The sequence below is a fragment of the Grammomys surdaster genome, unplaced genomic scaffold (assembly GCF_004785775.1).
Source record: "Grammomys surdaster isolate TR1022 unplaced genomic scaffold, NIH_TR_1.0 185, whole genome shotgun sequence".
NCBI classification, from domain to species: Eukaryota; Metazoa; Chordata; class Mammalia; order Rodentia; family Muridae; genus Grammomys; species Grammomys surdaster.
The window spans coordinates 12,637,433-12,652,160 of record NW_021604630.1 but is presented as its reverse complement, the minus strand read 5'-3'; the positions used below and the strand labels follow the sequence as shown (position 1 = coordinate 12,652,160).

The following is a 14,728-nucleotide window of genomic DNA, read 5'->3' as shown; positions in this document are numbered from 1 at the left end:
GTAGGGGGAGGGAAGGAGGGAGGAAGGGAGGCAGAGAGAGAGGGAGAAAGAGAGAGAGAGAGAGAGAGAGAGAGAGAGAGAGAGAGAGAGAGAGAGAGAGAGAGAGAGAGGAAAGTTTCGAGGTCTTGAACTGTGCAGCTGGAGGTGGGACCTTGACCTTGATTTTATCTTCATGGATATGTGAGGGAGATTAAGAGCAACGGGGAACAGCATAACTAAAGAGAGCTGAAGACAGGATAACTTCATATTCCTGACCTCTTTCCCTATTTGCACAATTCTCACCAATGATACTGATGCTGATGCTGATGCTGATGCTGATGCTGATGCTGATGCTGATACTGATACTAACGCTAAACTTTGCATCTAAACTACGAAAACATCCCAATGTTTGCATTAGTTACACAATGTCAGCATGAAACGTTAGACTAGAGACATATGTACCAGCTAAAACAGTTCTGTGCTCACTGATCAATTTGAATCTAAGTAATTCTTCTCCCAACCAACAACAACAAAAATAAATATTATCTGCCAAGGTTAAGTCATAAATCATAATTGTAAAATAAGTAAAAGGTAGAAATTCTAGATAAGAGCTATAAAATTTTAACAGTCTGGAGTTTTCTCTCAGGAGTGCGGGTTCAGCCACAGACGACACTCACATGAAGCAGGTGCTTTCAGAAGAAGCTATGTGTGTGATCATTGTGATGTTCATGAGGTTCTTAGTGAAAGGCTCGGTCAGTATAACTTGATTCAGGCCACTTGAGGACTGAGATGGGGTTTATGAGGAATAGAGAGAGGTACTTGATTAGGTCCAGTGTTCTCAAGCACTCGCGTTAGGAACCTTTTAAATTCAACTTGACATGTGTAAATGAAAGCCTTTGCTAAAATCCGATGACTTCTCTTCATTGCAATCTGTACAGTAGCTTCTCAAAACGTTTAGTTCATGCTGGAGTGTATAACAGTTAACCATTGTTAGGCATCTCTGTGCTGTCAGAGACCCTGGCCACAGAATATTCATTTAGGCAAAAGCGATATCCCATGAATTTAAGTAGCAAGGCTTGGCTTGGAGCTTTGTGGATGTCCCTGGGATCTGTGCCTGCAGAACACAAAATGTGCCTCCAAATCCAGAAGCCTTGGCAATTAAAGGTGACATCTTCCCTTTAAATTCTGAAAGCCAACTTAGGATTCTTATAACCTAGTCATGGTAGAGAACAATTTGAAAGGCCAGCCTGTGCCGTTACAAAGTCTTTGAAGCACAGCAAAACCACTTATTTAGTTAGTTACTTTTTAGTAGCCATTTTAAAATTTTTAATTCAGCTCAGTGATGTTTCTCCTATTAAACTAAACAGGTGCACAGAGATGGTTTTCCAGCAGCTGTCACAGCTCTTACATCTAACAACCATTGCAACGAAAGAATTCTATAGGAAAGATCATGTAAAGGAAGGGAGGTAGGAGTTAGGACCCCATAAATTAATAAAACACTCCTCCTGGCTCTCTTTATCTAAAATTATTTAAAGGATCTTCCTTTCAGCTAGACTGTGATTTGAGAATAAATATTGGGTGGATGGATGGATGGATGGATGGATGGATGGATGGATGGATGGGTGGATGGATGGACGGATGGACAGATGGATGGATGATGACTAATTAATAGGTAAATCTTTGTATGTATACTTCTTAATGTCACTTGATGAATGAGCAGAACATTTCCAAAAGGACTCAACTGACACACTGCCTGCCAAAACCTTACTGAGATCAGTTCCTTATCTGTACTTTCAATCCTTCATTTCCTAGCTGTTCTGAGGTTGTTGAAACTCCATGCCTCTGTTTTCTGAAAGCATGACCTTTTGTGCATGATCAAAGAGAAAAACGAATTTTTGTCCTAAGTTCTGTATTGGTAGATATGTTCAGTGCTACTTCCTTCCCTGCTTCAATAGACAATGCCATTCTTAAGTAAGTCGTAACTTATTGAGACGATTGGATCCATACAATGAATAATCTAGTTTTATGTAAAGGCCCTGCCAACTGCATGAGGGGTGATTTACTAGAACCATTTCTCAGCCTTTGCCATCAGCTTGTGTGTTTCTTAAATGGGCCATCAAGAACACAACTGGCTCAGGTATCAGAGGCTCTGTTCATCTCCTGACCTCTGCCAGTTATTAAGAACCAAGGTAAAAATATTATTTTAAAGAACCAGAAAGAAGGCTCAGCAGAAAAAAAAAAAACAAAACACTCTGGCCACACAGACTGGTGACCTGACCCCCACAACTCTTGGAAAGGTCGAAGGAGACAATTGCACGGAGTTATTCTCTGACCATCACACTGTGCCAAGGCACAAATGCTCCCCTCACCACACACACACACACACACACACACACACACATACTGAAGCATACAGGAGAAACAAACAATTTTGTTGAATTAAAGACAATAGGTTGTACAGTGGTTTGAATAAGAATGGCCCCTAAAAATCCATATATTTGAATACTTGGTCCCTAGCTGGTAGTATAGTTTGGGAAGGATTAGGAGGTGTGGTCTTGTTGGAGGAGGTGTGTTACTCTCCAAGTGCTCTGAGGTTTCAAAAGCCCATGCTATTCCCAGTTGGCCCTCTCTGTGCTTATCGATCACAGTGTAAGCTCTCAGCTACTGCTCCAGCACCATACCTGCTGGCATGATGCCCTCCATGATGATCATGGACTCTCACCCTCTGAAGCTATGAGCTCCAAATAAACTTTTTCTTCTATAAGTTGCTGTGGTCACGGGTCTTATCCCAGCAATGGAACAGCTACAAAAACAGTTGGCTTGAGAATGGATATAATCCTTTAGTAGAAGACTTAAACTACAAGTTTATAAAGTAAGTGAGTAAATGAAGCCCAATAGGTATTTGTTAAGTACTCATGTTTTTAATATTAATAGAACACATGAATTCAACACAAATGTACAGAATTCTACATCTGGTGCTGACTGGGGTAATCCATAATCTACAGTATCACATAGTGTAGGATATGTTCATGTTTTAAATGAATCATACCAAATTATATATAAATGACAAGCAATTATATTTTGGTTTACAAGGATAACATGTTTCTAAAATCACGTGTGCAAGTGCCTTGATCTATTGTCTAGAACTCAACATGCCTGTTCAATCAGAATTAACCTGGTGGAACAAATCTCACCAGTTCTCTGTAAGACCTTCATGCTTCCATGCTCATTTCCAAATCATCACCAGCTCACCTTCAAAGTTCTTTTTTTAATGATGATGGTGGGAACTGAACCAAGGACTTCATGCATTTGTTCTTCCACAAAAAATTCAATCCCCCTTCCCCTAATAGTAGAGATTCTATTTGATTCTGTATAAATGAGACTACTCACACCGTCTGTGTCTGCCTTCCCTCACCGAACAGTGTGAGCACGAGATGCATCCACCTGTAAGTAGTGGTGGAGTGTCCATTCGCAGAGTTCAGTTGCACATTCAATTATATTGACTCACTACAACTTATATTTATGTAAGAGTTATCTTTATTATATGTGCATGAGTGTTTTGCCTGCATGTATGACAGTGTGCCACATGCATGAAAAACCCCCAGAGAACAGAAGAGAGCATTGGTTTCTCTAAAACCGTAGCCATGGAGAGTGGTGAGGCACCAGGTAGGTGCTCAGAGTTGAACCTGATTCACTATAAGAGCAGCCAATGCTCTGAAGTGCTGAGCAGTCTCTCCAGCCTCTATAATTTATACATTAATCTTCTTTTGATATGCATTTGTATTTTCAGCTTCAACTCTCTAAAGCAGTGCTGCTATGATCAGATTTGAATATGTTTTCTTGAACAAATTCATGTATTTGTATTGTAATATGTTTATTGGCTATGTCACAGTAGACAGATGTGACCATATAGTTTTCCAAAGTATACAAATGAACACCTTACCAGTAGCTGGTGATAGCTAGTTTCACTCTGCACAACCCATTTCTCACCTGATTTATTTTAGCCATTATAGTGGATGTGTAGAGAACGGTCTGTCTTTTTCTCACTGGTTTGTTGGAGATCTTTGTATCTTCTGGATATATGCATTGTCAAGGATCCCCCCTGCCTTTTGATGTTATCATTTGATGCTATCCTTTGACATACAGGAGTTAACATAGAACACATTTTCTTTTTATTTCCCCATTAGTTCTTCTGAGGATCGCCTCTGAGCTATCTTTTCTCATTCCCAGCTTGAGAAGAACTTCCTCCTCCTCCTCCTCCTCCTCCTCCTCTTCCTCCTCCTCCTCCTCTTCCTCCTCTTCCTCCTCCTCCTCCTCTTCCTCCTCCTCCTCCTCTTCCTCTTCCTCCTCCTCCTCTTTCTCCTCCTCCTCCTCCTCTTCCTCTTCCTCCTCCTCCTCCTCTTCCTCCTCCTCTTCCTCCTCCTCCTCTTTCTCTTCCTCCTCTTCTTCCTCTTCCTCTTTTTCCTCTTTCTCCTCTTCCCCTCCTCTTCTTCTTCCCTAAAAGTTGTATTGTCTGCATTTTTTGACATCAAGATATTTTCCTATGTAGTTATTGAATTGGCCAATAACTATTTTATTAAAATAATTGTTTTAGTTCATTTAATATGCATGAGGCAAAAACTAAATGTAGCCTATTATCCTAATTAATTTTCACTGCCTAAAAATAAATCTAAGTTTCTGTCAACTCCTTTGTTTCTTTTGCAATGAGCAAAAATTTCAGCAAAACCAGGAAGTACTTAGAGAAGGAGTGAGTTCATTTCACTACTTTAAGAGACCCAGCAGATAATAAACCAGAGAGGTTCCACTCTGATTCTCCACTTTCCGCTGTGCCCAGAAAGGAGATTTATATTCTACATGTTTCCCAGCTGAAGAACTAAAACTATTTTTGGTGTCTGGTGTCTGGAGTAGTAACTGAGATGGAAAATAGCAACGTGGATAAGATCCTGGCACTCTGGGGCCATAGATTACACATTAGTGCTGAGTCCTCGCCATCACTGCGGTGGGTGTGCTTTGCTCCTCTCAGACTCTACTGGAAAGAATGACTGTTTTCCAGTGTGCATATCCATGACCCTCCTCAACTCAACTGACTGCCTTTTATGTATGAGCCTGAGGGAAATAAGGAGAAAGATAAGAGACTACCATATTCATAAAATTCATCTCTTTCCGGTTTTGGTTTGTGTTTTATTTTCGTTGGTTTGGTTGGTTGGTTTTGTTTTGTGTTTTTTTTTTTGTTTGTTTGTTTTTGTTTTTGAGAAAATGCTTCTTTATTCCAGGCTGGCTAGCCTCAGACTCACTACCTAGCTGAGGACAGCATATTACACCTACAAACCCTGCATTGGGAGACTGAGACTGGAGCTTTGGGAGTTTAAGACCAGCCTATGATTGATTCACTAAATGAATAAAATTCATTATTGTTCTTATTTCAATCCAAGTCTATACTCTCATATGTAAACACTTTAAATGCACTAAACTTCCCAACAATGTCTTAATCCAACATCTGAGAAAGTAACCTACAAAGGTAAAGTAAAGGAACAGAAACAGCAGGCCCCGATCCCCAAGACCTGAGTTCAATCCCAGGAAACCACAGGTAGAAGAAAAAGCTGAGCCTGGCAAGTCACCCTCTGATTTTGACACCTTGGGCACCATGTACATTCATGTGTGTGCCCACATCATACAACACACAAAAGAAGTAAATGAATGTTAAATGTGAAGAATAATCATAGTTGTCGTAATAATAAATGTTTAGAATTAAAAGTTAAGTAATTGACTCGTTCTGCAAAGGGAATTGTGAAGAGTTTGAACCTGTACCCAATCTGGGCACCGAGGGAGCCAAGGGAATCCAGAAGACACTGTGTGTCAACAGTTTTCCAAAAGCCAATATTTCTTTAAAAAATAGGACTCCAATATGTGCTCTGTTAAAATAGTCAAGACAATTTCTTGAAGCAACTTTGAAAAATAAGCTGACTTAAGAAGTATGCATGTTCAATCTGAATTCGAGACTGTCTCCAGAAGTACATTCTCCCTTGTCATTAAACATACAGGGACAATAACACTGGTGAGCTGCTGGTTGTCTGGTAAGGTTCTAAAATTCAAAAAGCAATATTACGTATTTTAGAAAGTCGAAGGTGCAGCAGAAATTAATGAGACATGAGAAGTTCAAAATGAGGTTAATCTGAAGTGAAAATGAACCTTGCAGGCTCTGGAAGGTTCTGCAACTTGATCCCTATGTCCCTTCAGATGAGGCACTCGAGTAGGTTCCTATTAGACCAGCTATACTACCGAGGAATGGGGCTTTTGTGTTTGCACTTGAAATAGAGACAGCCATACAAATTTGCACCATAAGTTTGTTTGAGCCGTAATCCCAATACTCAGGGAGGTTGAGGCAGGAGAAGGAGAGGTCTAGGCCAGCCTGGATATACAATGAAACTCTGGCAAGGAGGAAGAAGGAGGAGGAGAGAGAGACAAGGGAAGAGAGAAGGAGGGAGAGAGGAAGGAAGAGAGAGGGGAAGAGGGAGAGGAAGAGAGAGAGAGATTCCTGACGAAAACAAACTCTGCCACGTTCAGCTCCCTAGTCCCCAACTGATCGCGTGAGCTTGAGGTCTCTAAGACACACTTGGTTTATTTCTGTCCTTTGTGAGAAGGAGTTACAGTAGTGGTTAGTTAGTGCTTACCTCAGGGTTGCTGTGTACCAAGGCTGGGTCTAAATTCAGTCTGTGCATGGACTCCATCTGCTCTATGATAGCAACCTTTCCTGAAACCCCCTTTTTACCTCCCAAGAAACACGTGAATGTGGCGTGCAGGTCAGCCCCCACCACCTTGTGTCTGCAACATACTAGCTGCTCCAATGACTGTTGTCTTCCCTTCCCGGGTTTCTGTAACTCTAGAGCGGTGGTTCTCAACCTTCCTAGTGCTGTGACCCTTTAATACTGTCCTTCACATTGTGGTGACCCTTCCTCCCCCAACCATAAAATTATTTTTGTTGCTGCTTTGTAACTGTACTTTTGCTATTGTTATGAATCATAAAGTAAATGTGTTTTCTGATGGTCGTAGGCAACCCCTGTGAAAAGATCATTTAACCCCCAATGTGGCCATGACCCACAGGTTGAAAACCAATGCTCTAAAGCCTTACTAGTGATTTTTTTTGGTAACAAGGACAAGACTGGCCACACCCCACCAGGGAGCTATGGAATGGGATGCAGGTCTATTACTGGACTGTTTGTGTAAGCATCCTTACAGGGCTGGGATTTAACTCTTAAAATAATTACCTCTTTAACTCCTCAGACTCTATAAATTAGTTATAAAAACGGCTACTCCCAAACGATGCCTATAAAATGCATTATTCTCAGAAGAATGGCGCCATATAGATGAAACCTAACCCTTGTTCTATGGGGAGTGTTGTTATTAGGGTCAATCTTTTCATGCGTGTGATGTGTGGAGACATAGTGATCCTCTTAGGCTCAGCCCTAAAACCAAGCACTACTCCCCAGCTCTCTCCTAGTGTAAGCCAGCTTGTTCCCAAACATACTGCTACCATAGGATTCCTTTGGAATTCACTTCAGAAAGAAATATCTCTACCTTTGCCTCTCCAGAGTCCTCACCTGAAGTATCACTTGAGTAGACATTGATTTCTCCCAAGGGACTGGTGCTTCCTGATCATCTTTTGCTATTCTCTCTGCAAAGCCTTGACTTGAGGTCACTTTCTAGACCTCAAATCGACGTCTGCTTTTTTCTGTAGTTAGCTTACATTTGAGAGGAAGTAGACACATTTCAGGAGCTTGGGTAACTTTCTTCATCCCTAATCACTTCACATCTATTAGACATGATTTGAAGCTGAAAAGATGGCCCAATGGGTAAGACCCTTGCCCTGCCATCTTGAGGACCAGGGTTCAGATCGTCAGCATCCACTTAAGAAGTTAAGCATGATTGTCCACACCTGTGACTCTAGCATTGGGCCGAGGAGACAGGCAGATTAGAGAATTCACTGGCTGGCCAGCCAGCCTAGCCAAAACTGGGAGCTCCTGGTCCAGTGAGCGACCTTGAATAAAGGCAATGCAGAGAACTATAGAGGGAAACACTCAAGTTCTTTGTCCTCCACATGTACTCATGTGAGTACATGCACACAATATCACATGTGTGTAACACACACACACACACTAAGAATCATGTGAGTAAGGCTCAGCACGACGTTGCACCCCTTTAAATCCTCAAGCTTAAGAGGGAGAGGCAGGCTGACTGATCTCTGTAAATTTGAGGCCAGCCAATCAGGTCTACAAAGTGAGTAGGTTAGACCATAGCTAAAAACAAGAGGAAAGAGTCAAATAACACTGTAGACCAGTTGGACCTAAATGATGTACATAATACCATCCCTAAAAGTATTGCTTAATGCTAATTTAAAATTCCCTGGCATCGTATCAGGCATATTATTTTCTTGTTTATTGGGCATTTTACTTCTTGTTTCTTTCCTGAATCCTTATATAACTTAAGGTGAAAGGCAGTTCCTTTTTCTCTCCTATACCACTGAAGGATTTTCAGATCTTTGATAAGCTTAGTAATTCATCTTCTCCCCCTGCTTCAACATCCGATCTAGCTACCCACAGAGTGTTTTGGAAGAGAGGACACAGAAGAGAAATTGAAAACCGGCAATAAACCTAAAATTAGTTGTCTTTCTGTCCTCACAGGTCACAAGACCCTTAGTCATGAAGCTGTTTCCTCTAAATTTTAATTATTTCAAGCAATATATGAAGAAGAGTAGACCTTGAAGCTAACCTCCTGTGAAAATGACTGAGAATCCCTCCCTCTGGTGATGTCCCTTCAGCATTAGATGCTGGCAGTAGAATGTTAGCTCACTCTGTCACACCCAGAAATACAGTACACTATGGGGTAGCCTTGTGAAATCAATAATGCATGCCCAGTTAGATCTCATTCTCAGGTCCCATAAGTTCTGTGTATCCCTAAGTACTATGGAAGACCATTGATGAATTCTCTTTTCAGTCACTGAGACTGGTTTCATTATGTTCCCCTCATCAGACCTAAAGCATAAAAAAAAAAAAATCTTCCTCTAGGTTTTAAATCCAACTAATAATGGAATGACATAAGAGAACACTAACAAGATGAAGAATGAAATCTTGATTTAGACCATCTCCTTCATGTTTTAGACAGAGCAAGTCAGACTTGGACAAAGCTACAATAGAAGTTCTGGGGTCCTGAGATCGACCTGAACCCTAAATCCGCAGGCACGGGACACATGGTCTTTACCAAATTTCTCCCACAACCCAGGCAATATTCCAAGATATTTTATGCATATTAGCTCTTAATGCTTTTTTGAAAAGTCAGAAATAGGAATTATTTCCTTGTTTTTATAAAAATCTCTCCTTTGAGGGATTCATTTCCCCCAAGTTCCCATGGATAATTCAACAACAGAGCCAAGATTTAAATCTCTGTATATACAAACTCCAAAGCAAACCATATTACATTTCAGTGCCTCTTTTTAGCTCTAAAATTTAAGCATTAGAAAACTAGTATGCCCCGTGAAACCTATTCGATTCCTCTGTGGGAAACAAACAAACCAATCAAACCTTCAACTCAGGAAATGCTGCTAGGTTTTTAACCCTGAGCTCCAAAGCACTGAAACCCCTGGGTTTTCCAGTGCCGTACGTCATCATTCCTTCTGATCCATAATACAACAATGATGAAGATATATGTATCTGTACTATTCATAGATGAGTAATAAACTTCACAGAAAATTCTAGACCCCATTTCCTACATCCATGACCTCTACGATGGAAAGAGGAGTTTGTGCTGCCCTCAACATTATGATAATTCGACTCTCCTATCAACCACCATAACCACAGGGTCACCCTCAGGAAAAACAGAACTCGAAGACTCTTGAGTTCATTTCCTGAGGGCTGTGGGGATTTTGGGCTGCAATCAGAAGCAGATAGATGGCCAGGGAGAAGGTCATTCATGTGCCTCTCTGACAGAAATAATGCCCACTCAGGGTTGCTTTGCTGAGGACTTGACTTTGAATTTTAAAAGCAAATGTGAAGCAGCCCGTTGTTTATCCGGGGCTTCTCCACCGAGGAGGATCAAAAGGAGGCTTATCTGTCTGGACTAGAGACAGTTTATTTCCATTTCAGAACAAAAGACAAAAGATCCTGGGGTCTTTTCCTTGCCTTGCAATTCCTGTCCTTTCCCCTCCCTTTCCTGACTGGCAGCGATAGCCTGGCAATTAATCTGTGTATTTTAAGCATGAAAAATCAATTTCTGGAACTTGTCTCATTTATATCACAACAGGAAAAAATGGAAATAGCTTCCACTTGCTGTTGAAGGTAAAAACCTACTTAAGAGGACCTTTCAGACTTTCATTCCTGATACCTGAAGGTCCAGTGAACCGAGGGTATCAGGGCAGGATGTGGACCCAGAACTCGGAGAACTTCACCTTGTGAAAGACTATGAACCACTCCTGATGTTTACATTTGGAAGTTATAAGAGCCTTAGCAAGAGGCCATTGTAATCTCAGGCCCACTTGCTCATTCAAACTCTCACCAATAGCACTCTTACTTAGGTCTTAGATGTAGTCTCACAGAAAGAGAAGGGAGTTCACACAGCAGGACTGAGGCTGGTAGCTCCTGCCCCCATCCCATCACCAGAGAGTCTGATGTCAATCAAGCTGGACTGCATCCTCAGTCTGTCTCAAACAGAAAATGATAAAATTAAATAAGGAAACAAAATACACACACAATATATGGACGAAGTACAGTGTAGCACTGTTGTTTGAAGAGTCCAGATCTGAGGCAGTCTCTAGTCTGATTGTTTCCTTTTGAACATGGAATTTCCCTTAAGACATGGAAAAAATAATTGTGTTTAAAAGCACATACAAAGTAAACGAGGTGAATGGTACTCTGCAAACACCATCAGCTATAGAAGGCCACAGTGTTTGACTTATGTGCTCCAAGACTGGTTGGTTTTTATTTTAAAATCACAGTTTGGAGGAAGGTAAGTCTCAGCTTCACATTACAGTTTACGAATTAGTCCACGAAGTTACTCTAGAGGTCACGCTAATACTATTTCAGGGGACTTTGTCTAGAGGTCAGCCACCAGTCCAACACCAACTGCTTTGAGAAATTCATTTTTGTGTCTGTCCTGATGGTTACCAGCTAGGTAAAATCTTGACCATTCTAAAGGATCTCTACTCTGACTTCAAGCATCCCCAGTCAGTCACAAAGACTCAGAAGATAAAATACCCAGGTTTCCCCCCTGAGGAGTCAGTCAGCTGTAATCCATAATCCTCCGGGAACTAGAGATAAGGGACCTCAGCTAAATGCATGGGGTCCGTCCGGGTCACACAGAGAATATAGGAAACTCTCCTGTAATCAGAGTCTCTTACTAAAGAGCCCCCCAAATCCTTTATATGAGGATTAAATTCCTTTGCAACCTTTCAAAAAAAAAAAAAAGTCTAGCCCAATTAGAGCTAAGAACATAGAACGTGTTGAGACAAAAGGGGAGGCTTTGGCAAGGACCACTCAGCTGCTCTCCCTGGCTTTTTACCCGTTTAGCTTCTTTTGTAACCATTTTTTTTCAGTATTATCTTCTTATTGACTTGACTATTTGCCCTCAGATGCCAGGAGACCTTCCACTTGGGTAGGTCTTTTGTTTGTTTCCTCTAGTTGTGGACTTCAGCTCCTTCCTGTTTTCTTATCCATTCAGAATCCAATTCATTTTCCGGGATGGGTTTCATTGAAAGGAGGTAAGCAAATGTCTCCACCGTGTTCATTTTCATTTATAGAGATGGCTTCATAGCCTGCCTATCTTCTTCTCTACTCGTTCTTGTCTCTACTCGTTCTTGTAACTGCATGACGGGATGGCCAATTCCCAGGGGCCTCTGCGCTCCCCTGCCTGGCCTCACCTGAAAGCCATCTTCTGCAACCCCTTCCGCCGTCCCCCCTCCCCCCATAGCTGTACTTGGTATAAAAGAGTGCCTTTGAAGGATCTTTTTTTTTTTTAAAGATTTATTTATTTATTATATATGAATACACTGTAGCTGTCTTCAGACACACCAGAAGAGGGCGTCAGATCTCATTACAGATGGTTGTGAGCCACCATGTGGTTGCTGGGATTTGAACTCAGGACCTCTGGAAGTGCAGTCACTGCTCTTAACCACTGAGCCATCTCTCCAGCCCCTTTGAAGGATCTTAAATGACAAAAATCTAAAATCAGAAATATGTTTGAGGAAACAAATGTGTTCAGAACTTTAAATTGTCTCATTTCATTGTTTTGCATAATGCGGCTTAAGAAACATAGCCGTTAGACACTGGTTAGTGGTCCCAAAGAAATGCAGCAAAGACCTGGCGGTAAACAGGTGTGGGGTGGCTGAAAGATGCACTTGCAAAGGGAGGAGGGATATTCTAAGACTCATAGCTCATCAACATTAGGCAAAGACAGTAATATAGTGGTCAAAACCAATCAGGGTTCTGAGCTAGTGGCTGATTTCTAGATATAAGCGGAACAGAAGGATGGAGAGTTTAATTAAGGGTTTCTTGTTTTGTTTAGTTATGTTTGGTGATAGAAGTGGTTACGGTTAGATTCAGAGATTGAAGCCTCCCCCAATCCCAGTGGCTCCCTTTCTCAGAGTCTTTAAGGCATGGCCCTGACCAATAGTGTATTAGTGACTACAGAAGGGAGAGATATCAATATCCCTAAATTACCCCTATCACAGGTTTGCATTTCTGGACTCTACTCCATAAGTGACATAACCCGGGGAAGCATTAAAAATACAAGCACTCGGGGGAAATGAAGTGAAGAAAATCACATATATCTAGTCAAAGCCACAGGACTGCGTGGACCATTAGCACCCCCTGTGCCACCGTCAGCCAGTTTCACAAAAGTAATGGAACACAAGATGGCATAGAAGCTAGCGTTTCACTTGGAGCTTTTGCTCGCTCTGGCTGTCATCTTTAGAGAACCGTAGATAAAGGGGCAGGTATTTAAGATCTCTATATGCTGGCCAAATCTCTCTCTCTCAAAAAAGCTGCAGTAAGCAGAATCCTGTTTATGTTGCCACCTTCCGCACTAACAGTGTTGTGTTAGTGACGGCAATGGAGCCTACAGGTAGAGATCACTCACACTGGCTGCTGAAAGTTCAGGCTGAAAGACTTGATAAGAACATCAGAATATATCTGGAGATGCAAGAAGATGGCTTCTTAGCCCAGATAGCATCTGTGTATCCTTTCCGTTGACCGTGTGCAAATCATGCAAATCATTTCACATTCTTTCCCTTTCCACATTCCAAATTATACTAAGTTATAAGGCTTGTCTTTCTCTCATTTAATTGTCTTTTGTCTTTTTTCAAATTTAACACTTAGACGATGGTGTAAAGTAGTATTGCTAGACCCATAGTTAAAAAATAAGCAGAATAAACAGTGAAATTTGATTCCAGATATATGATGAAATGTTTTTTTCTTTTACTCTGAATACATTCTTTTCTTTCTTTTTTTTTTTTTTTTTTTTTTTTTTTTTGGTTTTTCGAAACAGGGTTTCTCTGTATAGCCCTGGCTGTCCTGGAACTCACTCTGTAGACCAGGCTGGCCTCAAACTCAGAAATCCACCTGCCTCAGAAATCCACCTGCCTCAGAAATCCCAAGTGCTGAGATTAAAGGCGTGCGCCACCACCACCCGGCAAATATATTCTTATTCATACATAATTAATACTTACCATTATTTTCAGTGTATCTGTCATTTAAATGTCATTATGTTTGGCAGCTGTACTATAAGGGAACTCAACTGGATGAGACAACACAGATTGGCTGAAAGAGAAAGATTAGAAGTTAAGATAGCCTGAGCTACTTCAAGGAAAGGAAAAAGAGAAGGGAAGGGACCAACATAAAACCAATCACAGAATACTCTGAATCCATTCTGCAACTCGATGTTCTGATGGCTTCCCTCTTCACTAGTCCTTACAGCTGTCCTATAGATGTACACTCACACCCACAAAATATTGCAAAACCAGTCAGCTAGTAAATAGTGCAAACTCAGCCTCTACTGCTCTAGATTTCCTTTCCTACCCCTAGCAACAGTTCTTTCTCTACTATAGCTACAGGCTATTCTAGTGCATTATTTTAAAACTTATAAACAAACTGAGTGGCGGTCCCCCAAGCCTTTACACCCAGCACTTGGGAGACAGAGGCAGGTGGATCTCTGTCAGTTTGACACCAGCCTGTTCTACAAGTTCCAGGACAGTTGAGGCTACACAGAGAAACCTTGTCTTATAAAACAACCAACCAAACAACCACCACCAACAACAACATATAAACAACTTTTCCCTTGGTCAATTCAATAGATTCCTTTGAGAGCATAACACATACCAAAGCTCTGAAGAGATGTCTTTGAGTTGAAAGATAATTCTGAGAATAGCTAAGAGCTTTCTTTCTCTTTGCTGAGAAGTAGGAATGACTTCCATTTCCTATCTCTTGTCCCCTCTCTAAGGGTAAATTATTTCAACTAAGTTACACATTTCTAGATATCCGTGGTCCTGTGTCCAGATACCTTCATCTGAATGAGATCCTTGTGAGAATCAATGCTACAGGAACTTAACTTCCAAAAGGAAAGCCATAAATATGCTAGGAAGCCACCGGAAGAGATCGGTCATGTTACCCAACACCAACCTAACTGGCTTAAATGATGGATGTGATCCTTGAACACTGAGCTGTACACATACGTCATGACCTTACTGGCTGTCTCCCAAGACTGTTTC

General features: G+C 41.3%; 1 protein-coding gene and 1 long non-coding RNA gene across 2 annotated transcripts in view; one reads left to right on the top strand and one right to left on the bottom strand.

The window, feature by feature from the left end:
• Dlc1 (DLC1 Rho GTPase activating protein) overlaps positions 1 to 14,728 on the top strand; it is a 170,448-nt gene that overhangs the window by 84,460 nt on the left and 71,260 nt on the right. The gene's annotated exons all lie outside the window — the stretch shown is intronic.
• Positions 12,149 to 14,538, bottom strand: LOC114621839. Its single transcript, XR_003711481.1, has 3 exons — positions 14,340 to 14,538; positions 13,691 to 13,781; positions 12,149 to 12,169 (listed from the first exon to the last, which is right to left on the bottom strand). It is a non-coding gene; the product is annotated as an uncharacterized LOC114621839 (long non-coding RNA).